This window comes from Crinia signifera, chromosome 2 (assembly GCF_055691185.1).
Source record: "Crinia signifera chromosome 2, ASM5569118v1, whole genome shotgun sequence".
NCBI classification, from domain to species: Eukaryota; Metazoa; Chordata; class Amphibia; order Anura; family Myobatrachidae; genus Crinia; species Crinia signifera.
The window spans coordinates 59050476-59078332 of NC_139218.1; the positions used below are offsets into that span (position 1 = coordinate 59050476).

General features: G+C 45.9%; 1 protein-coding gene and 1 long non-coding RNA gene across 5 annotated transcripts in view; one reads left to right on the plus strand and one right to left on the minus strand.

Moving 5' to 3' along the window:
• The window catches only part of COL26A1 (collagen type XXVI alpha 1 chain), a 382256-nt gene that overhangs the window by 263249 nt on the left and 91150 nt on the right, over positions 1–27857 (minus strand). The window lies entirely within an intron of this gene.
• Positions 198–7013, plus strand: LOC146058743 (uncharacterized). 3 transcript variants are annotated; one of them, XR_014469933.1, is made up of 3 exons: positions 198–265; positions 4211–4363; positions 6391–7013. It is a non-coding gene; the product is annotated as an uncharacterized LOC146058743 (long non-coding RNA). The 3 variants fall into 3 exon arrangements; XR_014469934.1 differs by lacking the exon at positions 198–265 and having other exon boundaries at positions 3470–4363; positions 6222–7013; XR_014469932.1 differs by lacking the exon at positions 198–265 and having other exon boundaries at positions 3470–4363.

The window sequence follows — 27857 nt, forward strand, 5'->3', positions numbered from 1 at the left end:
TTTAACATTTAACACTCACTGCACCTTTTAACTGTAGCGATTTTTAACACTTGTGTGATTTTATGTAACAAACATCCAACAAGCTTTTAATGTTGGTCTTCTCTGTTTTTAGAGCACTTTCACTCAAGCCACACCCGGCAGACAGGGAACCAGGCGTCCAGGGTTACCATGGTAACAGTCTGACATCATTGTGGGCTGAACAGTGGGTCCCGGAAGCTGTGTGCCGTGCATGCTGGGGAAAGCTTCACTGACTAAGCTACATAAGGTAAGAGAGCAGACTGCTCTGTTTATTCCACTGCACTAGCACTATATGCACTTTACAGCGCATCCTGAAGAAAAGGCTGACAAGCCTTGAAACGTCGGTATGCTGTATCTGATGTCACCATAAATTTATAAAATATAATTACAAAAATCCGCGAGTGCCGTTTTCCTTCCCCTGTGCCTGATCCCAGGACGGGGATTGCACCCTGTATCAAACGATATTAAGGGCACCGCGGTAAGTGACTACATCGTCCGGAGTGCCGAACAACACAAAAGATTGTACTTTGGAGACGCACGGGCTGTGTGCCTCCTACGTGTTAAGGCACCGGAATCTTTTACATATTCTACCAAGACTTTGGACAATTTATTATCTTCAAACGACCTGTGCTGTTTTCTATCCAGGAGTCTGCACTTCTCTGCACATTGCACTTTAGCACTCACCACTTTTTCTACAAGGACTCAGCGTTTTTTTGCACAATGGATAACCTGCAAAGCAATGCACTTTCTTTTGTGGAAATACAAAAGCACCTCAATGAAACTCTGTCCTTCTCGCAGGAGCACGTACAGTCTGTCCTATTTAAAGAAACAGAAAGCCCCCTCCAACATACCCAAACTGCGGATGACCTGTATAATGTGTTATACAAACTACACAAGAAAGAAATTGATTTCCAGCTACATGGCTCTACGCTTTCAGATTATTACAGGGCGCACAGAATTCCAAGGGGTTTCCGTATCAGCAACATCCCCACTATTGGGAGGAACAACCCACAATTCTGCTTGAAATGGATCTCAATTTTAAATAAATGTAGCCAGGATCTTATGGTCCTGGTAATTGAGGAATCCGGTAACACCCTACAGACCACCAAATCCAAAATCAATGCGACCCGTGAGGATAACAAAAGCACCTTACTTGATAAGAAGCACATTGCACTTTGGGAGAAATTGGAGATACAATTGGGCCAGTATAAATCTGAACTGGAAAAATTTAAAAGAAAAAAATGGGACACTGTACAGGCGGACTACGAGGATGGGAGAGTCTATCGGTGGCTGAGTGGTATGGAACCTACACGCTATAAAACCCGGTCTAACTCCAGAACGTCTTGGAGGGATAGACAACGTAAAGATTTCAACAGATACACCAGTGATAGCGACTTTGCTGTCGACGACTCGGATGAGGGTACACCCCAATCAGGGGTCCCTTTAGGGCGACTCACCCGGGCAAGAACCGGAGGCAAGGCACCCGAAATACCAGACGAGGTGGTCAATCGCAGAGGATCCAAAAAACCACCAACCGCCAACAGAAGACCAATTTAATATTTAACCTTTCCTCTCATATTTTGTCCCAAGATGAAGAAAAAGTTTTAAATAAAGGGCTATCATTTGTGCCATCAAATAAACATAACACTTTTAATTGGAATGTTGATCTACATAAGCTGGGACGGTCACTCCGGGTCAAAGAATTCTTCCAGAACTCTACGAGCCCCAATCGGGATATACATGAAGAATTCATTAGAAAACATGGACACTCGACCTTTGACCCCCCGTCCACAAACGCATCCATCAAAACGTTCACAAAAATGGTTGACGAATCGGTTAAAAAATTTGATAGTAATACACCCAAGGAATGGTCAAATATGACGGGCAGTGAAGCCAGAGCATTGAAGAATCTGTCCCAGAATCTGTCTATCACTATACGCCCCGCTGACAAAGGCGGGGCTATAGTACTACAAGACACCGACCAGTACATAAAAAATCTGGACGCAATGTTGGCTGACTCGGCCACATACAGAAAATTGCCAAGCGATCCGACTTCCCTTTTTAAGAAGGAGCTGGATACAGTACTGGGACAGGCGCACTTGATGGGACACATAAGCAAGAAGGTGTTGCATACACTGACACAGGAACACCCCATCAATCCGGTCATATATACCATTCCGAAGGTCCACAAGGACCCCAAAAACCCCCCGGGCAGACCCATTATATCAGCCCGGGGATCATTATTTCAACCGATCTCGCAGTTTTTAGATACGCTGATTCAGCCATACATCATGAAGCAAAGGACGTTTTTAAAGGATACTACCCAGCTGCTATTAAAACTTGATGCATTACAAGATCTACCTCAAAATGCTGTACTGTGCACTTTAGATGTTAAAAATTTATACACGGTTATACCTCATGCACATGCACTTTCTTCGATGAGGTCATTCCTTCATAAAGTTAATTTCTCAGCTTTGGACATACCCCTATTCTTGGAATTATTAAATTTAACACTCACCAGAAACTACTTCCTGCACAACGGTTGTTACTACCTACAATTGACGGGATGCTCTATGGGGTCGAATGTCTCTCCAGCCCTTGCGAATGTTTACATGTTCGAACAAGAGAACGACTTCTTTTTTTCAGATGACAACATCAGTCGACATATAGGGCTGTATACACGTTATATCGACGACCTCTTGCTCATATGGACTGGTCCACAGAAAAAGCTTAGTAACCACATAGATGCTATCAACAATTACCAAAATCCCATCAAGTTCACATACCATATCAACGCTGTCAAAGTGAACTATTTGGATGTCAACATCGAACTTAAGAACAACAAGGTAGTAACATCTGTATATTACAAAGAAACCGACAGGAACACGTTATTAAAAGCTAGCAGCAACCATCCACCAGCCTTGAAGCGAAGCCTACCCAAATCTCAAATGATGAGGGTGGCCAGAATTAACAGCGACAGTACCATCCTCTCGCAAGAATTGGATACTATGGTGGATAAGTTTGCAGCTAGGGGATATGACAAAGCTGTTTTGAAAAAACAAAAGGCACAGATATTACAAATCCCCCGCAATCAGCTACTCACAGGAAAACCTAAGAAATCTACCTCAGCGTTCAATAAAATCCCAGTGGTAACGACATACACCCCAGCGACTAAAGTTTTACCCAGAGCCCTCAAAGCAATATGGCCAGTTGTCCGTTGTGATAGGCAACTACCCTGCTTCAGAGACAAGGACATTATGCCGAGCTATAAAAGGGGTCGAAACCTGCGCGATATGTTGGTTAGAACCAACATAACAAAACCTCCATCTCCGACTTTGTTCAACATCCAGCAAAAAAAACCAGGGTGCTATAAATGCCCTTCATGCACGACATGTAACCATGTGGAAGCAGGTTCCTCCTTTAAGCATCCCCAAACCGGCCAGATTTACAAAATTAATCATGTGGTGAATTGTAGAACCCCCTTCATTATTTATATTATAATGTGCCCATGTGGCAAGTATTACGTGGGCCAAACTATTGTAAATCTAAGAGTCCGGATGGCTTTACATAGATCTGCCATCGTAGCAAGCCTACAAGGGAAAGACATTAATCAACCAGTCGCTCGCCACTTTAAAAACCATGGACATACGCTAGCCAATCTAAAATGTCAAATAATCGACCATATCCCCCCACTGAGCCGGGGAGGAGACAGGCAGAGACTTTTAACACAACGCGAGTCCCAGTGGATTTTTAGATTGAACACCATGGCACCAGCGGGCCTAAACGAAATGATTGCATGGAATGCCTTTGTATAAATAACATGTTCTAACCCCCTTTTTCTCATACAGGGACAGAGAGAAGCATATACCATCTAATTGTATAACAATAACGAGGATTTATTGTGGAGGTCGACACGGCTGTGTCGACCGATCATTTGCTTACCATGCATGCCCCTTTTTTTGACTATGTATTTTTTAAAGTATCCATTTTTGTTATAATATGTAGGGGCGCTTTAAGGTACACATAAGGCAGAGTGCATACCATTAATACATTTCTAAATTTAGTACTGAGAACCTGTATTTTAACATTTAACACTCACTGCACCTTTTAACTGTAGCGATTTTTAACACTTGTGTGATTTTATGTAACAAACATCCAACAAGCTTTTAATGTTGGTCTTCTCTGTTTTTAGAGCACTTTCACTCAAGCCACACCCGGCAGACAGGGAACTAGGCGTCCAGGGTTACCATGGTAACAGTCTGACATCATTGTGGGCTGAACAGTGGGTCCCGGAAGCTGTGTGCCGTGCATGCTGGGGAAAGCTTCACTGACTAAGCTACATAAGGTAAGAGAGCAGACTGCTCTGTTTATTCCACTGCACTAGCACTATATGCACTTTACAGCGCATCCTGAAGAAAAGGCTGACAAGCCTTGAAACGTCGGTATGCTGTATCTGATGTCACCATAAATTTATAAAATATAATTACAAAAATCCGCGAGTGCCGTTTTCCTTCCCCTGTGCCTGATCCCAGGACGGGGATTGCACCCTATATATATATATATATATATATTTACGTTGCTGGGGTTGCTGGGGTTGCTGGGGTTGCTGTGGCACAAACAGAGTCAGTAGCTTAAAGTGTAAACTTTATGGAGGACACATCACATATCACAAAGTCCGACATTTCAGGGACCCTTACTCCCCCGTTTTCAAGGTGAAAACGGGGTGTAAGGGTCCCCAAACCGTCGGACTTTGAGATATGTGATGTATCCTCCATAAAGTTTACACTTTGGGCTGCTAAGACTCCGTTCGTGCCACAACGTCTATCAAATACTAGCGCACGGCACTGGAGCGCATCAACCCCTTTAAAGCGGAGTGCCGGACCACCCAGTAGACAGTCAAAAACATGTGTATTAGTGCACATTAGTACAATAATATACAAAGAGATAAAAAAGTATGTATTTGTACACTAAGATATAAAACATATATTTATTCATCACAGACATTTTTATCCTTATTATAATACTTGCGGGCTTAATGTGCCTCAGCATAAGTTATCACTAACTCAATGTCATCATATAGAATATCATAGAACAAGTCCAACCCTATAAAAATGCATACCTCATGATGTCCACGCCATCCTGCACGTGTCTTCCTGAGTTGAGGACTTTTAGTTCCTGTATGGCTATTGTTTCCGCCACTTCCGGCTTCCGGTTTCCCGTCTACAGACTTTACTTGCGGTTACATGACCCGCCTACCACAGCGCCTTGTCTCAACCACTATACTCGCGCATGTGCACTAGCCGCCCACTAGTATGTCATCACAACCTAACATAGCCATCGCGTGTAGATGCGTGTCACATTATTCCTTGCACCTGCGCCATAAGCCACAGAGAGATCTTAGTCTCATATTTAGAAATACATCAAAAAGGGTTTTACTCTTTTTACACAAATAGGTCATATTGCCTCTACATGTACTGTATATCAAGTCGAACATTGTTTTACCATAAAGTACAACCCTTAATTTAAAGGGGAAATACTCATTGGGTTACTGATACCGATTACAACGTACAAATATATACAACACATACAATAATAAAAAACAATACATGAGTTGCTGCTTGAGGTTCCTAAACACTGTATATTATTAGCCCTGTATTATAGGAAAGCTGATAATGAATTGCTTTCATATGAAACTAAGATCTCTCTGTGGCTTATGGCGCAGGCGCAAGGAATAATGTGACACACATCTACACGCGATGGCTATGTTAGGTTGTGATGACATACTAGTGGGCGACTAGCGCACATGCGCGAGTATAGTGGTTGAGACAAGGCGCTGTGGTAGGCGGGTCATGTAACCGCGAGTAAAGTCTGTAGACAGGAAGCCGGAAGTGGCGTATGCGCTCCATGGTGCGATCCATAGGGCAGAAACAATAGCCATGCAGGAACTAAAAGCCCACAACTCAGGCAGACACGTGCCGGATGGCATGCACTTCATATGGACATCATGAGGTATGCATTTTTATCGGGTTGGACTTGATCTATGATATTCTATATGATGACATTGAGTTAGTGATAACTTATGCTGAGGCACATTAAGCCCACGAGTATTATAATAAGGCTATAAATGTCTGTGATGGATAAATATATGTTTTATATCTTGGTGTACTGATACATACTTTTTATCTCTTTGTGTATTATTGTAGGTGTTATGGCACTAATACATGTTTTGGGCTGTCTACACGTCTTGACAAAGGCTCTAATATGAGCCGAAACTTTGACCTATGATGTTGCAGCGTGATTGAATAAAAGCACAGATTTATTATCTTCAGTCTGGAGAGTGGCCTCTTATTGTACCCACGTTTTTATATACAGGTTGAGTATCCCGTATCCAAATATCCATTATCCGAATTATTCCGAAAACCATACATTCCAGAAAGTGACAAAAAAAAAATTCTTTGCTAAAAACTCACTGGGAACATTTGTAACAGCACTACTGAGGACATGATATGTAACAGCACTACTGAGGACATGATATGTAACAGCACTACTGAGGACATGATATGTAACTGGCACTACTGAGGACATGATATGTAACTGGCACTACTGAGGACATGATATGTAACTGGCACTACTGAGGACATGATATGTAACAGCACTACTGAGGACATGATATGTAACTGGCACTACTGAGGACATGATATGTACAGTAACAGCACTACTGAGGACATGATATGTAACTGGCACTACTGAGGACATGATATGTAACTGGAACTACTGAGGACATGATATGTAACTGGCACTACTGAGGACATGATATGTAACTGGCACTACTGAGGACATGATATGTAACTGGCACTACTGAGGACATGATATGTAACTGGCACTACTGAGGACATGATATGTAACTGGCACTACTGAGGACATGATATGTACACCAACTTTGTTTCATGTTTTGAAACCTTTCTTTTTGAACAAATAAAATATATTTGTGTGTATTTTATGTGGTTGAAGTGTTTATACAGCATAAATGCAAGATACTTCAAAATACATCATTGAAATATTAAAATATTCCAAAATACGGAATAATCCGTTATCCAAAATTCTCCTGGTCCCGAGCATTTTGGATACGGGATATATATACTTACAGCATTTTTACTTTTTTTTAAGAATATATATATCTTCTTCTCCAAATGTACTGTGTCCACTTACCTTCCTTCAGAATCCAATGAAAGCTTTTTACACTGACTTACAAAGCCTTCACCCATTCCTTTGTTATTTACATATCTGACCTTGTCTCCTTTTTCATGCCGGCTCTCCTACCAATTAATTACTTCCTGCCATACCTGCCTCCAAAAGTTTGCCCCTGTGCTGCCTACCTCTGGATTTCTCTACATTTCCTTATCAGACTCTCCATCTCTCTACAAACTATCAAAAGGGCTCTCAAGACCCACTTCATCAAACCTGGCCATCTCTCATCCTGCCAGGTACCAACAACAGTTGGGCTGATTAGTGGTCAGTTTGTTTTGTACCTTGGTGCCTCCACAGATTGCCTCCCGAGGTGAAGATGTGCAATATAGCACATCAAAACAATAGACTATAGTATTTCGGTAACAATTTAAACTCAATGCAAACTATTTTGCTGCACTTGCAAATTGTTTTTATTTTTTTCATATTGCAAATCTAGTTTCAGCAGAGTTGGATTTTATTATGGTCTTACCAAATGTGATCAGCTTCGCCTACGGCACCAACTATATAATTACCTTATAGGGTTATTTAAACTAGTTCTCGTAACATACTTAACATGGCAACAGCCATGGAAAAACTCTGTTTCAGATAACTCATAATAGACACTCTCCAAGGAACATGTAAAAACAAAAAGCATTTCACACCCATGTGTTTTACCCTATTACTGCTGCATAAATTGTAAGGACTAACACTTATCCTGGGTCTTGCCTATTGTATGGCAAATTTGGTTCAGATTCAATGGAAGTGAAATACTTTTGCACAAATGAAGGCAATAACACGCCCAATGGGAAATATCTTGCATTTCAAGATCTCATAATTGTCATGAAGTACTGGCATTGTCCCACACATTACAAAGCCAACTTAATAAAATTATTTTACCCATTATGTCAACGTTAAACTGTTCTCTTAAAGAAACTTAATAGCTGGGCAAATACTTTTCATGTTAATTCAATACATAGTATGCAATTAAATTGGGAAGTAAAAATATTTTAAGACTGAAAGAAACACTTTAACTGCGATTGGTGGAATTTTTAATATTCAGAACACTATTTTTTCAGACCAAGCTATAATTTTGTTAACAAGCTGTTCTCGATCTACAACTTCTAGCGTTATTTACACAGGGCAGTAATGTTTTATATATATATATATAATGTAATATACTGTATGTGTTCGGCTGACAAGTAGGTTCAATTCTCAGGATACGGTCACTAGGACTACAAGCATTAGGTTGACAAGCATTAAAATCGACATGATTGAAGGTCGACATCCAGGAAGGTAGACATGACTGAAGGTCGACATAGGCTAGATCCACTGGGTCATTAGTTCGACAATCATGAGGAAGGTCGACAGTCAAAAGGTCGAAATGGTTTTTTTTTCACTTTTTTTTTTTTTTTTAGCCGACATGTGCCGACAGGCGGTATTTCATGCCCTACCATCCACAAGGGTGTGATGGGAGAATAAAATAGTGTGCTCGAAGGAAAGCGAGCGCAGAGAGCCATTCGAGGGGACGCGGTGCTACGTTTCAGTGTCCATGTCGACTGTGTCAACATTCAGGACAAAAAAGTGAAAAACCCCATGTTGACCTTTTGACTGTCGACCTTCCCCCTGTCGGCCTAATGATTTTCGACCTAATGACCCTGTCAACCTAACCCATGTCGACATTCAGGCATGTCAACCTTCCTGCATGTTGACATTCAGTCATGTCGACCTTAATGCATGTCGACCTAGTGGTGTCGACCTAATGCTTGTCAACCTAGTTGCTGTCTATCCAATGATCCATACTCAAATTGTCATGCATGTTTGACTTAAAAAGAGTTTTATCAGAGAATATATTAGTATACTGCATGGGTCTTCAACCTATGGCCCTCCAGATGTTGTGAAACTACATGTTCCAACATGCATTGCCACATTTTTACCTATAACAGCATGCCAAAACTGTCAGGGCATGCTGGGACATGTAGTTCCACAACATCTGGAGGGCCACAGGTTGAAGACCTGTGGTATACTGGGTCTTGTATTCCCTTTTGCTGTCTTTCTTTTTTTATCAATTATATGAATCATGTATGTAACTTGTACAGTATCTTTGTCCCTCGTGATACAATGTCACATATGCATTAAAACTCTAAGGTACTGTTTTTGCAGTATAAAATATTTAAAGATATTTTAACTAGAAAGATGCATTTGAATAAGTGATCTGTTGAGTAACACAAAGTTGGTTTTCATCATTTACAAGTTGTGATTCTTGTAAAATGTATTGGTGTTAGAAGTGGGATGTCAATGTCTAAAGGATGGATATGTCTCTGTTTGAAATCCTAAAACACCCACACTGAGCTTAGAGACCTTTTGAATTCTCAACTGTGGCTTTAACCAGACCTGCCTTTACCTGCTTCCTGCTGACAGAATTTATTGTTTCATCTCATTGTTTTCCAGGATGAAAAACTACTATTTAGATATTATATGCATATAAAATTGTGACTATATACAGGGCCACCAACAGGGGGGTGCAGTGGATATAGCTGTCCTGGGCCCACGTTGCCACCCCCTGCCTCTCGACAGCCAGCCAGTCAGGCAAGCACTCACACCACACAGGGCAGCCCGCAGAGCGCCGAGCCCAGAACACAGAGGGGGAGCGCTGATCAGCATCATCCAGGCTCTCCCCTCTATGTCCCAGGCTCGGCGCTCTGCAGGACTATGCAAGACCGAGGAGACACTGTGGGCGAGTAATTGAGGAGGGGGTAGGCAGGAGGAGGGAAGAGGGGGCGGTGGTGGCAGATGGGGAGGGAAGAGGGGGGCAGACTGAAAATCAGTCCCGGGCCCCAAAATTCCTGGCGGCGGCCCTGACTATTCACATGGAGTTGTGAGTTCTACGGCCAAGTATAATAGGATGCGGTATTGTTGACATCACCACTTCTCTTGATATCATATCTTCTATTGGCTGTCATGTATTATAATTTATTAAACAGTGACTCAAAAATGAATGTCTCAGTTTACCACCTCCACAATTAACTTGTTAAAAAATAGTGCTAAAGCAAAAGGGTTTCAGTGTACAAATGCTGTGTTGAAAAAGAACCACGAATGCTGAATAAGCACTGAGTGAGCATAAACCCCTGATGGTTCCCCAGGTTACGCTGGAAGGTCAGCTGATATGATAATAGGATGGGCACAAGGCCTATCAGAGCTGTGGGAGGAGTATAGACAGGGAAGAAAAGGAACATACTCACAGGAAGTTCTTCCTCTGTCTGAAAAAAGCTGCTGCAGGATCAGGCAAGGCTGCTCTGCAGCACTACATATACTGTCCCATTCTTAACAGGCTTATCGCTAACAACTATATCTATTTTCTCTCTACTCTAGATCTGTCCCTCTCTCTTTGGATCTGTCCCTCTCCTAGTCTGTCCTCTCTCTTAATTACAGTGGGCGCTGGATATGGCTTATAGACCGCGTAGGTCCACCCGCCCGCCTGCCCGCCTCGCCGATTATGCGGAGGCTGCTGGAGAGGCTGCGGGGCCTAGCGGCGTGATCCCTGGTGGTCCTAGTGGCCGGAGGGGGTCGCGGCGGGGTCCGGCGGCTCCCAGGCCGCCCGCGCGGCATGACGCGATGGTCGCGGCGCCGGCTGATGACGCGGCCCGGCGCCGGACCTCGCGTACCGCCAGTACAGGCCGCGGCGCGAGCGGCGACAGCCGCATCACCCGGGGGGGGGTCGGGCAGGGGTAGAGCCCGGGCCGCAGTTACAAGTGCGAGAGGGCTAGGCCCCCGCGCGCAGGCACATGAAACCGCCAGGCCTGGATCGCGGCCTTCTGCCCGGTCCAGCGCCAGACGCGGTAGGCCCCAAGCCAGGCAGCCCCCCATTAACCAGCACCAGGGCATAGCTGGGCAGCCATACATGGCGCGCCCCTCATCCATCCCCATCCTGGCTTCTAGGCTACCCCAGAGGGGTTCCCACTCCGGGGCTCCCCCTCCCACAAGTAATAGAAGGGGTAGGGGCCGCAGAGGGGCCATGGGTGGGAGTCAGGGGCCAAATAGGGCTCAGATGGCGACACCAGCCCCTATGGACACGCCTAGGGTAGCGAGGCCCCTGGGTATGAGATCCTCGCTGCATATGGCGAGGCGGCAGCTCCTTAGAAGGGCCAGATTACTTCCCTTGCGCAGTGCTCAGGCCCCTGCGCCTGCTGCGCAGGTCCCCGTGGCCCCCACACTACCTGCGGCTGCAGATGGGGGGGTACAGCAGTTTCTGTCACTACTATCTGATTTTATGAGACAGTCACCTGCCTCGGGGGGGGGGGTGGCCCCAACCCACAGTCAGGACCCTTCAGCCTTATCAGGGACCCCTGTCCCGGCACTGGCAGTTAGGGCCCCCCTGGCTACAACAGCAACACCTACGGCCCCCCTCAGTTCGAGGGATATCGTCGCTTCTGGAACCCCCCCAGTGGGTTTGGTGGAGGATCCCTCACAGATGAGCCTCGTACCAGTGGAGGGTACTTCAGGTGGGTCAGCGTCCAAGCGCAAGCGGCGCAAACGTAGGGCTGCGCATACCTCCTCTTCCTCCGATGGATCCGACTCGGGATCGTCGGAGGAGGATGGGGGCCGAAAATCCCGCAGGCGGCGCAGGCATAGGCGCCGTAGGCACTCTAGTTCCAGCGGCAGCTCGGGGTCTCCATTGTTCCCTAGGGGGAAAGTTGTCCAGTGCGAGAACACAGCAGTGCTCAGGGGACTTAGGCGCAGCGTCCAGGAACGCATTAAGGACGGTAAATACGTCAGCTTCTTCACCATGATGGCGCAGGCGGAGAAAGAATATCGCGCGGCTAAGAGGCGAGGGGGTATTGGGGAGGAGGCCTACTGCACCTATCACCGGTGGCAGGCGGGCATGTTCATGTTCGCGGCTTGTTACCTAGAAACAAGACCGCAGGAACACATGAACATGGTGCGTTACATGCACATGATTCATCAGATGTTCCTGTCTGAGGCTGACTCCTCATGGCGCTCATATGATGAGAATTTTCACCGCAAGCAGTCAGGGCTGGCCATTATGGCATTAGGGTGCAAAGACGTGGAGATCTGGATGGGGCCAAAGCCGGCGGCTGCTCCTGCAGTTGCTGCTGCGGCCACGCCAGCCTCCAGCCCCGCCCCTCGCAAGCAGCAACAACCCTTTCGCGGTAGGGCGGGGGGGGCCCCCGCCGGGCGTTGCTTCGCATTTAACGGAGCTGGCTGCGCCCTGGGAGCCTCTTGCAAGTTCAAGCACGCATGCTCAAAATGCTGGGGCAATCACCCATTTAGAGACTGCAGGAAGGGCAAGCAGGGAGGCACCTCCCAGGCTTCCACAGCCGGGGGCACACCTCAGTAAGGCCCCTTCTCCTGTACGGGTTGACCGCTTGGCCGGCTGGCTGGGACGGTACCCGTGTAGGGAGGAGGCAAAATTCCTAGAGGAAGGCTTCCTCCTGGGCTTCCGCCTACCAATCCAGGGGGAGGTGGTAGCACGTGCCCCCCGTAATTTAAAATCCGCAATACAGATGCCCGGGATAGTTTTGGAAAAGGTAGACAAAGAAGTGAGCTTGGGGAGAATGGTGGGCCCTTTTCCATCACCCCCTATAGAGAACCTGGTTCTCTCCCCTGTGGGGGTAGTCCCCAAAAAAGCTAGCGGCAAGTTTAGGCTTATCCAACACTTGTCACACCCACCGGGCGGCTCTGTTAATGACGCCATCCCTGAACACTTGTGTCGCGTGCGATACCAGTCGTTTGAACAGGCCCTTGATATAGTGCGCAGCCACGGACACGGGGCCCTGCTGGCCAAGGTGGACATTGAGTCAGCCTTTCGCCTTCTCCCTCTACATCCGGAATCATTCCGGTTCATGGGATTTCGCCTGCCCACGGGTTTTTACGTGGACAGGTGCTTGCCGATGGGCTGCTCGATTTCCTGCGCCTACTTCGAGAGGTTTAGCAGTTTCTTGCATTGGTGCGTAGAAGAAGGTTCAGGCGAAACTAGTGTGGCCCACTACTTGGATGACTTCCTGTGTGTGGGCCCTGCTGATTCCCAGCGATGCAAGCTTCTGCTGACTTACCTGCAGAATCTGTTTAGGGAGTTTGGGGTCCCCATTGCGGAGGACAAGACGGAGGGCCCTGTGCAGCGCCTGTCCTTCTTGGGGATAGAAATAGACACAATGGCGGCCTGTTGCCGCCTCCCCCAGGACAAGCTGTCTCGGCTACGCGGAGCCATTAGCCTGGCATTGGCCACGGGCAAGCTTCAGTTGCGCCAGCTTCAGTCTCTCCTGGGACTGCTTCACTTTGCTTGCAGGGTCATACCCATGGGTAGAGTTTTTTGTAGGAAGTTGGAAAGATCTATGTCAGGCGTCAGGCACCCACTCCACTATGTACGTCTCTCTGCAGAGATAAAGAGGGATTTACGCACTTGGCTCTCCTTCATGGAGCAGTTCAACGGGGTCCTGATTTGGCCTGCCAGCCCGCGCACCAATGCGCAGTTGCAATTGTATACTGACGCAGCGGGCGGGGTGGGTTTCGGAGCCTTCCTGCACGGGTCATGGTGCGCCGCGCCATGGCCAGTGGAATGGGTAGCGGAAGGACTTACAAAAAACTTACTGCTGTTGGAGCTGTTCCCCATTGTAGTGGCGCTGGAGCTATGGGCAGACAGGCTACGCGACTCCAGCATCATATTTTGGTGCGATAATTTGGGAGTGGTGCACTCTATCAACAGGCAGGGCTCAGCTTCCATGCCTGTAGTTCGCCTGCTTGCGCGGTTGGTGCTGCGATGCCTGCTGTTCAACATACAGTTTGTGGCACAACATGTTCCCGGAGTAGAGAACTCTGTGGCAGACGCATTGTCCAGGGCCGATTGGGAGAAATTTCGGGCCCTGGCTCCTGATGCATCGATTGTTGGTGAATGCTGTCCCTCTTATGTTTGGCAGATGATCAGGCCGGAATGGAGGGGCTAGCCATGCAGGCTATCGCACCACGGACGCTCCACTGCTATCAGGCTGGATGGCAGGAGTGGGAGCAGTTCAGACTGTCTGCCCCTCAAGCAGGTAAGACACCTGAAGAGGCCATGGTGGCTTTTGTTTGGAGTGCCTACTCCAATGGTCGCTCTGTCGCCTCCGTGCGCAGGGTCTTGGCAGGGGTGTCGTTTTTCTCCGCATTGCAGGGTAGGGCGGACCCGTCCCGGTCATTTCTAGTGTCTAGGGCGCTGCGTGGTTGGCGGCGGGCTACACCTGCCCCCACGGACTGTAGGCGTCCCATTGATATGTCGTTACTTCCAGCACTGCTGGACGCCCTGGGGGACATCTGCTGGCCTCACTATGAGGTACTATTGTTCCGCACGGTGTACGTGATGGCATACCACGGGGCCTTCAGGATTGGGGAACTGGTGGCACCGTCAAAACGAGCGCCCTCGCCTTTGACTGTGGACGACCTGGTGGTCCAAGCTGACTCGGTGCTATGTCACCTGCGACGATCCAAGACGGACCAGGCTGGGAGGGGGCGGTGGCTGTCCTTGCTGCCGTGCACGGTGGAAAGGGCGTGCCCTGTGACGTTGGTCTCGGCCTTCGCCCAGGTGCGCCCGGACCTTCCAGGCGCATGGTTGATGCACGAGGATGGTTCACCGCTCACCAAATACCAATTTTGTCACGTCTTGGGACGGGCGCTGGAGGCCACGGGTCTCGATCCTAAGGAATTTGGGTCTCATTCCTTTAGGATTGGGGCTGCTACCTCGGCGGCTGCGGAGGGCCGCTCCGACGCAGAGATTCAATCTCTGGGTCGATGGCGCTCGGCAGCTTTCCGGAGGTACATTCGGCCGGCTTTATCTATCACTTTCCACCATGGTCAACTGGACGCATAAGCGCTCGCCAACTTCCAGTGGGGGCCTTGAGGTGTGTTTTCACATCCGTCTGGGGGCACAATTCGGCTATAATTACAATCTGGCATGGCGTACTTGTTAGTTTACTCCAGGCGGTGTGTTTTGTGCCTCAAGAGCTGGTCGGCCACGGTTTTTCTCATTCCTCTCTCTAACAAGTGTGGTGAATGCTTGGTATGCAAGCTTGTCGACAGCCTTCTAACCTCTTTATAAATATTTCAGGTTGACAGGACGTTAAGTCCATTTGGATGATTGGACATTCCTTTGTCTATTGGGCTTCCAGGGCAAACATAGCATCTGATGTACGCGTGTTTAGTCGAGCTGGGGAGGTTAGGTGGCTGGGTGAGAGAGGTATGCTGTGGAAAGGGCTGCAGGCTGGGCTGATTCGAGCCCTGAGAAATTTTGGGGTCCCGAGGGTCATTATTTTCCACCTGGGTGGTAATGATTTAGGGCGGATGACCGCTCTCGAGCTACGCTCGGTGATTGTGCGGGACCTCTATTTTATTTCTTTGTATTTGCCTGCATGTAAGTTGGTGTGGTCCTCCATTACATCAAGGATAGTGTGGAGAAATGCGATATCCTGCCCCCGCCTGGAGCGTTCACGGAAGACGGTGAACGCTGCAGTTGAGAAGTATCTGCTGACCAATGGCGGGGGTGTTATTCGCCATGACGCCATCAGCTTTCAGCGGAGTGCGCTGTATAGGAGCGATGGTGTTCATCTGAGCCCGGAGGGCGTGGCTCTGTTTTTGGGCGATGTCTTTAGTTGGTTAGATACACAGTGCTGAGCGTTTCCTACTTGGTGGCGGTGCTGCGGCTTAGGGCCTAGCTTTGGCGGTAAAGAACGGTCATCCTTGTAAGATCTTGATGTGTGTGTGTAGATAGTGGGGTGTCGCTCTCTCCTGACATCGATGGTCATCGGCCATGCTCCCGCCCGGGGGGTGGTCACCACTAGCACGAGTGGATGACCGGGGAGAGCGATCACCAGCGATGGTGTGTATGGTAACATCTTTAACCCCACTTTCCTATAATGACCGTTCTTTGGTGCCGCCACCATTATATATATATAGTTAGTTTAATTGTCAAAATAAATTGACATTCATTTTGAAACGCCAGCACTTGTGTCTGTGTCTTTTTTATTATATAAGTTAGTGTTAAGATTTAGGTTAAGTTTATGGTGAGATGGAAAGGTGTGGACCTGGGGATACCTGATGGGGAGTTTAAGAACCACGAATGCTGAATAAGCACTGAGTGAGCATAAACCCCTGATGGTTCCCCAGGTTATGCTGGAAGGTCAGCTGATATGATAATAGGATGGGCACAAGGCCTATCAGAGCTGTGGGAGGAGTATAGACAGGGAAGAAAAGGAACATACTCACAGGAAGTTCTTCCTCTGTCTGAAAAAAGCCCCACCCACCCTTCCCTATTTCTTTTCTCTTCGGCGGCGGTAAAGAACGGTCATCCTTGTAAGATCTTGATGTGTGTGTGTAGATAGTGGGGTGTCGCTCTCTCCTGACATCGATGGTCATCGGCCATGCTCCCGCCCGGGGGGTGGTCACCACTAGCACGAGTGGATGACCGGGGAGAGCGATCACCAGCGATGGTGTGTATGGTAACATCTTTAACCCCACTTTCCTATAATGACCGTTCTTTGGTGCCGCCACCATTATATATATATAGTTAGTTTAATTGTCAAAATAAATTGACATTCATTTTGAAACGCCAGCACTTGTGTCTGTGTCTTTTTTATTATATAAGTTAGTGTTAAGATTTAGGTTAAGTTTATGGTGAGATGGAAAGGTGTGGACCTGGGGATACCTGATGGGGAGTTTATATACTATTCTGTAATCTTTACTATTTTTCTTTTATCTTTTCCTGCGGAAGCAGAGATGATACAATGTCCTCACTTTAGTTATTTTTATAATAATTAGTAGTCTCGTAGAAAGCAGCAGCCTGAATAACCCTTTCCTTTAGAATGAACATTTCATGTACATACAGTATAAACAAATAAATCCCCCCACTTCAAAGTACAGTATAAGTTACTTTCATTGGACTAAGAATTCAGATAAGAGACATCTGTTGTAAAAATGTTAAGAGCTGCTTATCAGTGACACAAAACAAGCGTAAGACAGAAATAGAGACAATAAATAAGGTGCAGATTTATACTCACATCACACTAATGTTTTACAGGGGGAATTCAGAGCTGACTACGGCTTTGCGAATTTGCGCGCCGACCCATTATCGAAAGACTGCGCATGTGTAGGACTTGCATGCATGCGCGAGGCCAAACAGGTACAAAAACCAGCAATGACTCTCTTCGCAAGCCATCCGCAAGTTGATTGACAGGAAAGGACGGTTTTCTGAGAGTGTCAGGAGTGTTCCCAGGCATTTTCACGCAAGGAGTGTGACGTCAGCTCTGGCCTGGATCAGCCTGTTTCTATCGTACAGTTACAGTAGGTTCTGGGCTACGCACAGACGGCACACACTGTAAAAATCATTCGACGATAAGTAAATTGCATATTGATTTGCAGCTGGCCTCTGGCTGGTGAGAATTTCACAAGCCATTCGCAGACTCGCATGGGGCTGGTTTTCACGCTGTGATGGCGATGGGAGGGCTCTGCAAAATCGCCCAGCACGATCAGGTCTGAATAACCCCTGCAGTACATCCACTGTCAATGTCCCTTTATTGTCAAAAAATATTTCCAGAAGAAAAAAGGGCCATTTCCACACATTCTACTGCAGGGGTGGCCAGATTTTTGTGTCCCGGGATCTACTTTTAGTTCACATATTTAGCGGAGATCTACCAATGGGCCTGATTCGGAGGTGATCATATACTGATATTTAGTTTTGCTATTCCACATGCATGAAAGTACCGGAAACCCCTTACTGCAGACCCGTACATCTAACTGTACGATGGCGGGCACAGTTGCACATGGCATTGCTGCCAGTAGAGATGGTAACTGTATATTTCTGCAGATATGAATATATAAGAATCAGCAACTGCACATACATACACAAATATACATACATACATATGTTCGCTAGGCTGCTAACATACACAACCTACCGAACAGTCTTTATCACTGGAACCATTAACACTGCCCACAGTTATCACTCCTGAGCTGTCAGCAATCCACGTGGGATCATGCCTCTATTATATGCAATTCAGAGTTTAACATCTTCCAAATGTAACACGGAATTAATATAATTTTTCTTATTTATTTTTTTACTTTCGATCAGTTGTGTACTTATTGTCTGTGATTGGAACCTCTGCAGTGTGAATCCTGTTCTACCCCTTTCACATCACAAAATGCAGTGTCGCACTGGGACTTTGAAACAGTTCAGTCCCTGGACAACCCTGCATTTTACTCTGTTCACATCCCCTCAGCGAACTGCCAATATTGCCGGTTCGCTGACCTCACCCAGGGGCGTGGCAGAGCATCATCGGGGGAGGTGGAGGAGGCAACGCTTAGTGCTGGCGCTGCTCCAAGCACTGCCTCCTCCATTGGTGTGAACGGGAAACGAGTCACTCGACCTTATTAACCTGTTCACACCGCAAAGCAACACGGCAACGAACCAGTAAGAACCCTTCTTTTTTACTGGTTCATATTGCCGTGTTGCTACCGCTTTGCAGGACCCAGTAACCCCTTTCACATCGCACCACTTACCGGGTCGAACCGGCAAGAAACCGGCATGAACCTGGTAATCGCAGTAGGTGAGATGGTAAAGGGGTATAGGTTGCTTTTTATTTTACCCTTGTATGTCCTATTGTCATGTATTGCTAATTGCACATTTTAACCTACGTAGTGCGTCCAAGATGGCCGCCTCGCCTGGGACTCTCCTGTGTAGAAAGAGCCGTGACTGGTTATGCAATGATCTCTCCTAATCCCAATGTGCGTAGGAGGAATAATCCTTGGCATCGATAACACAAAATGTCTGTCACACCTTTGTATTTTATTCATTATTTCTGTATTCTCTGAAAACCTAAACTTCTGTAATACGTTCATGTTATCTGTAACGTGAACTGTGCCGAATTGGAGAAAATATTGTAGAAATATAATTCTTCTTCTTCTTTTTCTTCTTCTTCCTTTGTTAAAACTTGTTTTTATTTGTATTTATTATTATTATTATTATTATTATTATTATTTATCAGGAGTTAATAACCCATATATCATATAACCGACTTGCATTATTCACATACAACACATACAAATATAATGTTTCCCTACCAAACCTTGAGCACATATTAGTCGGAGGCATTGATTCATTACTCCATAAGCCCAGCCCATTTGTATGGTCAGCTCAGTGATCGGGGTGTAAACTTACTCCATAAGCCCCGCCCATTTGTATGGTTACCTCAGTGATCGGGGTATAAGCCTACTCCATAAGCCCCGCCCATTTGTATGGTCAGCTCAGTGATCGGGGTGTAAACTTACTCCATAAGCCCCTCCCATTTGTATGGTCACCTCAGTGATCAGGGTGTAAGCCTACTCCATACGCCCCTCCCATTTGTATGGTCACCTCAGTGATCAGGGTGTAAGCCTACTCCATAAGCCCCTCCCATTTGTATGGTCACATCAGTGATCAGGGTGTAAGCCTACTCCATACGCCTCTCCCATTTGTATGGTCACCTCAGTGACCAGGGTGTAAGCCTACTCCATACGCCTCTCCATTTTGTATGGTCACCTCAGTGACCAGGGTGTAAGCCTACTCCATAAGCCCCTCCCATTTGTATGGTCACATCAGTGATCAGGGTGTAAACCTACTCCATACGCCCCTCCCATTTGTATGGTCACCTCAGTGATCAGGGTGTAAGCCTACTCCATAAGCCCCTCCCATTTGTATGGTCACATCAGTGATCAGGGTGTAAGCCTACTCCATACGCCTCTCCCATTTGTATGGTCACCTCAGTGACCAGGGTGTAAGCCTACTCCATACGCCCCTCCCATTTGTATGGTTACCTCAGAGATCAGGGTGTAAGCCTAATCCATTTACTTTCCATTACCACCTCTAATCTCATTTACCCACCAGCCCTCACTGCGACCTCCTGACCTTTTGGAGCATTTATTAATATAAATAAAGACAAATTCACACAAAATATATTTAATAAATAAATTCAAACTTTTATTTTAAGTAAAATGTATATATTATTTTTGCTCTGCATTATAAAATAGGGAATACTGGAACAGGATTGTTCCAGAACTCTTACACACTTGTCCTATAAGAGGAACAAGATGGTGGAGTCATCCATCAGCACTCAGGAGAGGAAAAACCCCCTGTGGGGGAAACCTCTGGGGACCCATGGCTGACGGACTGCCCGTCCCTCTAGGCATTAAGAGACTTTGCAGAGTTTGCCCAAACCACCCACCCACTAACCTTATATAACCCGTCATCCCTTCTGTCACCCCAAATCTGTATTTTAACTTTTTTCTCAGATGATGAAGAACGCACCCGATGGCACCGGGGGGCACGCGCATGTCCAAAGTAATGGGGGAGAGAGACAAGGTAGGGGGGAGAGACAGACAAGGTAAAGGGGCGAGACAGACAAGGTAGGGGGCGAGAGAGACAAGGTAGGGGGAAAGAGACAAGGTAGCTAGCTACCCATTAGTATTAGGACTCCATGTAAGAATCAGCCAGAACCCCTTTAGGACTCGTCTCTGGTGCTATAAGGGGTTAGGGCTGCAATGATATATATAGGACAGCTCTAACTCTGTTTCCTATGTCCCCACTGGGTCTGATCTCTATACACATACACAGACGGCCGTCATGTATGTGCATTAGTCAGTAACCCATTGCCAACAGGCTGCTGGCAACACAGCAGAGGATACAGCGGAGGAGGGGACACCGCTGGTCCTCGCTGGAAAGATACTGTGTGTGATGGTAAATACCAGCGGCATATCCTGCGTATCACCCTGACACTAACACAATATGCTGCCAGTATTTAGTATCACTCTTACATGGAGCCCAAACTATGATATAACTATAACAAAGTAATGGCTAAAGCACAATATACATCTCTCACACTCCTGCACATTAATAAGTAGGGATCCGAATGGGGGACTTGATGCAGCATAGGACACCTTAGTGCCTTGCGACACGTCCTAACCGCTCCATACAGGGTTTATCCAGCGCCATCCAGACACCGCCCTTAGGTGTCCCAGTCACAGCCCTAGTGGCTGCTAGGTACGGTTCTGCCTCCCTAGGTGTGAGATTCTGTTTTTATCCAATACTGTCCTGTCGGTCAGGTGATCAGTCATATATTACAGTAGTCGCGCTTCGAGTCTGCCGCCGCATCGCACTAACCTGCCCTTATCTCTGTCCAGTCACTAACCTTATGTGAGTATGTCCTCCTGCTGGTGAGCTGCGCACTGCCCGGAGTTCTGTGAGGTGAATGAGTGAGACAGCCTCAGTATAGCCCTGATTATGACATCACTATGACCTCACAGACCCCACCTGATTGGCCAGTTTGTGGTTTGAGGCCCATTATGACATCACAGCTCCTTTGTCTTTTGCATGACTGACCTGAGGGAAATGTGATTTCACTTCTCACTTTAAATATTACATTTACATCAGAATCTAATATATTATTTGATGGCAGGATTTCCCTATAAATCTTTGGGAATGTGAGGTTTTATATGAACACAATTTTCACTGTAGTTACATTGTTTTCTAGCAGGGGTGGCCAGATTTTTGTGTCCCGGGATAATACCTCCCAACACAACCCATTCCAGGAGGGATAAGATGCTCTCTTTCTGGACATTCATGTCAGTGGCAGTTGCAGGGCTGCAGCACAGTCCACAATTCAGATAGGGGAGCCCCACCAACTGCCACCCTAAACACCACAGTCTGGACTCACTGGCAGGTGTGGCTCCCCTTTTTGAATTTGCGACATTGGTGCAGTCCCACCTCTGCAACTACCACTGGCAGCAAGTCCAGGAGCAGAGCATTTTGTCCCTCTTGGAATGGGTCATGTTGGGAGGTACTTTTAGTTCACATATTTAGCGGAGATCTACCATTGTCAATGGGCCTGATTCAGAGGTGGCCCATGTACTGATATTTTGTTTTGCTATTTTCCGCATGCATGAAAGTACCGGAAACTGCAGACCCGTAAATCTAACTGTACAATGGCAGGCACAGTTGCACATGGCATTGCTGCCAGTAGAGATGGTAACTGTATATTTCTGTAGATATAAATACATAAGAATCAAGAACTGCACAATCAGCGTGAATCTCAGCCAATCAGCGTGCGCCGTACGGCCAGTGTTTTCAAAACAGAAGCGCTTCCCGTGCCACCGCATAGCGCTAGTTATTTCTTATTCACTGAAGGGACCCCCCACCGCCGCCAGCTTTATACTCAGCGCCGCAGGTATCCGCGCGGCAAGGACACCACTGCAGGCTCCTGTCAGAAGCCGGCATGGACCCCCTTTGCACGGGGCGAGGGGCGAACTGCCGCCCTCCAGTGGCCGGCCCTGCAAACATACATTTACACACACATACATATACATACATACACAAACATACATACATACAGTACATACATATATATATATATATATATATATATATATAAACATACATACATAGCATCCACCTCTGAACCAGGCTCACAGGCCCTATGCTTCCCACAATAGATTTTGTTTTGCTGATCGCTCTTACACACATAGGGCCACATTCTGCTTGCCTCGCTCGGACACCAATTCATTTGCTGAGTGTATCTTAGCCCACTGCGCATGCGTACCATTCGCAAGGCGCATGTGTAGGTTTGGGCAACCGTGCACACTCGCGACCATATGAGTAGAAATACGCTAGCGAACAAACTCGTGCAGAGTAGTCGTAATGTGGGCGTATGGATTGGCGCGGCCACAAATCTGGGCACAACTAGGCGGTAACCAGGGCGTATACTGGGGTGGTGACTACATGTGCTGGGCGGTGGCTTCGCTCTACTGTGAGAGCGCTCGGACTGTTTGAGCTTAAAATCATTCGCTCTGTAAAAGTAAGTCTCACGCCTCGCAGGCCAGCCGATTCTCTGCCCCACATTCGCACGGGCGATCAACACGGACAATTGCTAAAATACCTGCACACAATATACACCCATGCAGCATACAAGTTTCTCTACTATTAGTTATATAATCACATATATAAGAATGGTAGATGCTATATGTGATTGGATTACTAATAGTATTACTAATACTGGCCATAGTGACCTTCAAATGAAATTGGTTTCATATTGATGGATTTTATTTTGTATTTTAATTGCTCTGATACCTTTATGTTTATTTTTGGATTACATTTGATTTCTATTTTAGCACAGTCTGTCTTTTTCTCTCTTTGTGATCTTTCTATATGTGGTCCAAGTACCCGCATCTGACTGCTGCCTGAACAGAATATTTGTGATTGCTCATCATTTGTTACACCGTGGTCCGACACCCTTTTGGGGAATATGTAAAAGCGACGGCTCTGACAGTGCGCCCTGCCGATCAGACAGTCAGACGGACGGGACAGCGCCGCAACAACATCAGGCGGCATCCCGGCTGCTCCTAATCTGGCATACGGAGTACCATCATCATACCGGAAGCACGTAAGGGTCAGACTTAGGGAGAGCACTAGTCCATCCTTTCTACATATCCCTTTTACATATTCCCCAAAAGGGTGTAAACATTTACTACTAACCACTTTTTCATTTACCCCATTTTTTTCAGAATTTTTTCTTTTAGCGCTTTTTACCATCCCCTAAGTATCTTGTTATAAAGAAGCCGCTTCAACCACATAGCGCAGTAACCACCCAAACAAAAACCGTGGTCCAACAGCGCACAGCCATTTTCTTCTGTTATAGGATCTATTAGTCAGTCAGCGACTGATAACCAGGACACAAGCACGGAACCACTCGGGTATTGTATCAACGGAGTAGGCAGCGGCTGTACTCCAGCAGCATCAGCCTGCAGCCACTGTACCACCCATATCAGACAATTACACCCCACACACTACATCCAGGAGTCGCTCAGGGTGTACTTGGTGCTGTGAGGAGCCTCTGTGCTGGTACAGAGCGGTAAGCCCAGCATATGTGGGTGTGGGGCCAGACTGATATATAGCAGCTGCAGAGGGCTCTTCACAGCACTCCGGTGATGTCATGACATCAGGGGCACTACCGGGAGCTGGCGTTCTGAAACGTCAGATGTTCAAGTTCACGTATATTTTGTTAATTTGGCCGTGATCTACCAGCGGATGCCTCAAGATCTACTGGTAGATCAGGATCTACCTTTTGGCCAGGTCTGTTCTACTGCAACCAATTGTGGGTTCATAAGGAGGAGTAAAAACAACATTGGTTAATATAGATAACCTCTGTATTACTTCAAGGGTAGGGGACAACTATCACACAACAAAAAGAAGAGCCGTCCTTTAGACTTCAGCTGCTGCAATGGTTGAACTTTAGCCTTATATACTGTATATGTGTTCCAAGGTCAACTCTCAGTTACAGTTGTGCACAATAGCAATAAGACTATTACAATAAAAGGCCTGCTAAATAGACCAGATATGCAATGTTTGCTTTTATCATCAAATCAAAAATCTCTCTAAGTTTATTTTTATACTCCACCTTGAAGATGGTGAACATGAACTCAATTGCCTATTCTATTGTGGGCAAATATAATATTCCCCCTCTGGATGCACATAGGTCAAAATGAGAAGAAATAAAAGACGAGATGATTGGCCCGACTGACTGCGGACAAATAAAGACTGCCCAAAACTCCACTTTTACCACCTTTCTTAAAATATTAAATCTTTCTCAACATCATTCCTTTTTAAAGACCAACAGAGAATAAAAGAAAACCCCAATGGGACAACAGGAGAACTGCCAGAGACAACCAAGGCAAGTGCCTAGGGCCCAACAGGTCTCAAGACACCCTATAAAGATTTCATGGCTATCCAAAGCATTCCCAGAAGAGCATGGCATGACTATCACATGACATCATGACATCACATTGACCCGCCAGCACTCCCAAAACCCCCTTGGATGTTCTTTGATAGGATAAAAAAAAATTGTAAAGCAAAGCAGGAAGTCAGTTTACTTCAAATGTGACACCAATATTAAGCCTACTTCCAAAAGACCTAGAACCTGATTCAGATTTGTACACAATTCCAATGTTCATGCAGCTGAGCATCTATCAGTAGACAGTGCACGTGCCAAGGTACGCTATCGATGCCATCTGCAATCAGCCGCAAAAATATAAGACTATGGATTGATGTAGGAGGGCCCCAAACTGTTTTCTTGTCTAGGGCCCCATGAGGTCTAAATCCGCATCTGATTACTGCTCAGAGCCCCACTGCATGTGACTTGTAAAAGGGTCAGTAGACTTTGAGCTATTCATGTGAATGCTCGCTCCTCAGAAGAAGGTCTATAGACAAACACATCTCCCCGTCACTCCTCTTGTGATGCCGCTGCAATTATTTATGTTACAATTGCTAAATTTATATGCTAGGGGACTGTTGCTATTTTTAATTATATGTTGGCAGGGAAGTACTTATTTCTTATGCAAAGCCTAGTTTATTTGTTGTGCTACTTTTATGCTTTTCATATGAATATATACCTTAGTCTACTTACAGAGCAATACATGTTGTACGCAGTATATTTAAATCACATATAGTGTAAGTGCAATAAGAGACAGTCAGTGCAAAAGCATACATTATCATCCAGCTGTCCCAATGCCAGTGGGACAGTACCAAATGTTGACTGTCTCCATTATCCAGAAGTTGTCCTGACCTTAGGGACAGGTAGGAACTATCCCCCATAACCGATACTCCACTCCATACCCACCCGTCAGTATATAGAACATGTTATTAGCGAGCATATGAAGTCTCCCAAATGTTACTAACGCTATGCGGCCACTTGCTATGAGCTATATCAAAGTTAAAAAAGGATTTTGTGTATAAATGATAATACACTATTGAAATGTTATTCATCATTGTGGTGATACATTGTTATCATAAACTTTACATTATTACATTCTTATTTACTTTGCAGTGTTACATTTGCCATTTTTCTCACTGAGCAAACAGCTCTTGTAGCGAGTGCAGTAGCCATATTTACATACCCATCATCAGATGTAGTAAAAGGCGGGAAGTACAGTAGAGCACAGGAGGAGTCTGAACTTACCTGAGTAGATCTGGACGTACTGGATCCTCCTGCATCTCTCTCTCTCTCAAGAAATTACACCATCAAAATCACTGTTGTTAAACTGATGTGAAGGTAAAAGGGATGTCTAGGAGATGAAATGAACTAATATATGGGTATGAATAATACTAAAGGTGCCCATACACGGTACAATTGTTGGATGCGATGAGATGCGCGCTCCTGTCACACATCTCATCGCTCAAAAAGTATGCGCTGCACATACTTTTTGTACTAGATCTCATCTCGTTGCATTGCAAAACCTATGCAATGCGATGCAATATTGTACACAATAATTGTACCGTGTATGCGCACCTTAAGACTGTGAGGGTGATGGGACAGATCTAGCATGCAGAAGAGGGAAGTGAACGGGGAAGTACTATATGTGAACCGGGCGGTTGGGGATTTTGACAGAGGAAGTGAATCGGTTACAGATGGGACAGGAGGAAGGTTTGGAAAGAGAGATGAGCATCAATCAATGCTGAGGGTGGGGCCGGATAGCAGATGCAGGTAACAATTAATCCATCATATGTCAGGTTTCTTTACTAGTTAATTAGAAATATCTAATTTACCATAATCAATTTTTATCTAGTTAGATTATATACTGTATCATCAATTATACACTAGCAAAGGCATAAGACATGCCATCTATGTATTACCCCTGCCACTGCTCTTTCTGAACCAAACTCCTTTCTATGCGCTGCTCTGCTCCAGCCCTGCTGCTCTATCCTGACCACTGCAATTTGTCCCGCCTCCCCACCGTCTGCTCTAATTTGTCCTATTCTTGTCCGCTTCCCATCCCCTCCTCTTAGACTAAGTGTGTCCCTTCCCTCTAGCTGTTGAGGCACGCAGCCTGGTTCCCATTGTGAATGCATGTTGGAGATTTGACAGTCCTTACAGAATTTTTGTACCAATACTAATATATGTCGGCTAAATGTTTTAGTTAACATAAAAAGACGATACATTTAAATATAAAAGTTCAATCTTAAAATAAGTAGCTGTATGCAGTAGAGAACTTAGACACCCACTGCTAATACCAATTTTGGACCTTCAATCCCCAATATAATCACAAATATCAAATGCAAGTCACTTAACTCCACTCAAATTTTGTACAGTATATCCAGAAGCTTCACTTTTTACTGAAGAATTAGACTTTTACCATCAGTAGGATCAGCAGCAGTTTGACCAATAGTTTTAAAATGGCATATAGGGTTGACTGTGTAAGCAAGTACTTTTAGTATCCAATCCCATTCCTGTTTTATAATTATTGGTCAGAGCCACCGATGATCAGTTGCTTTCATAAACAGATAGAGGATAAACATACCCATTGGTCTTAACAATAGCCAGTTATGGTGACACTCTATGATGTCCTCAAGCATTATTTTGTAGACTGGAGGTAGCAGTTACACCACTGCATGTAAATTTAATGTAATCTAAGAATTTATTATACTCATAAAAATTATTATACTCATTACAGTCATAAAAAAAAAAAACTATGGCTCATTTCACTGGAAGACTACCTGGAAGTACAGAACATGTCACGGATACATATGAAAATTGGATTTCATTGCCCATAGT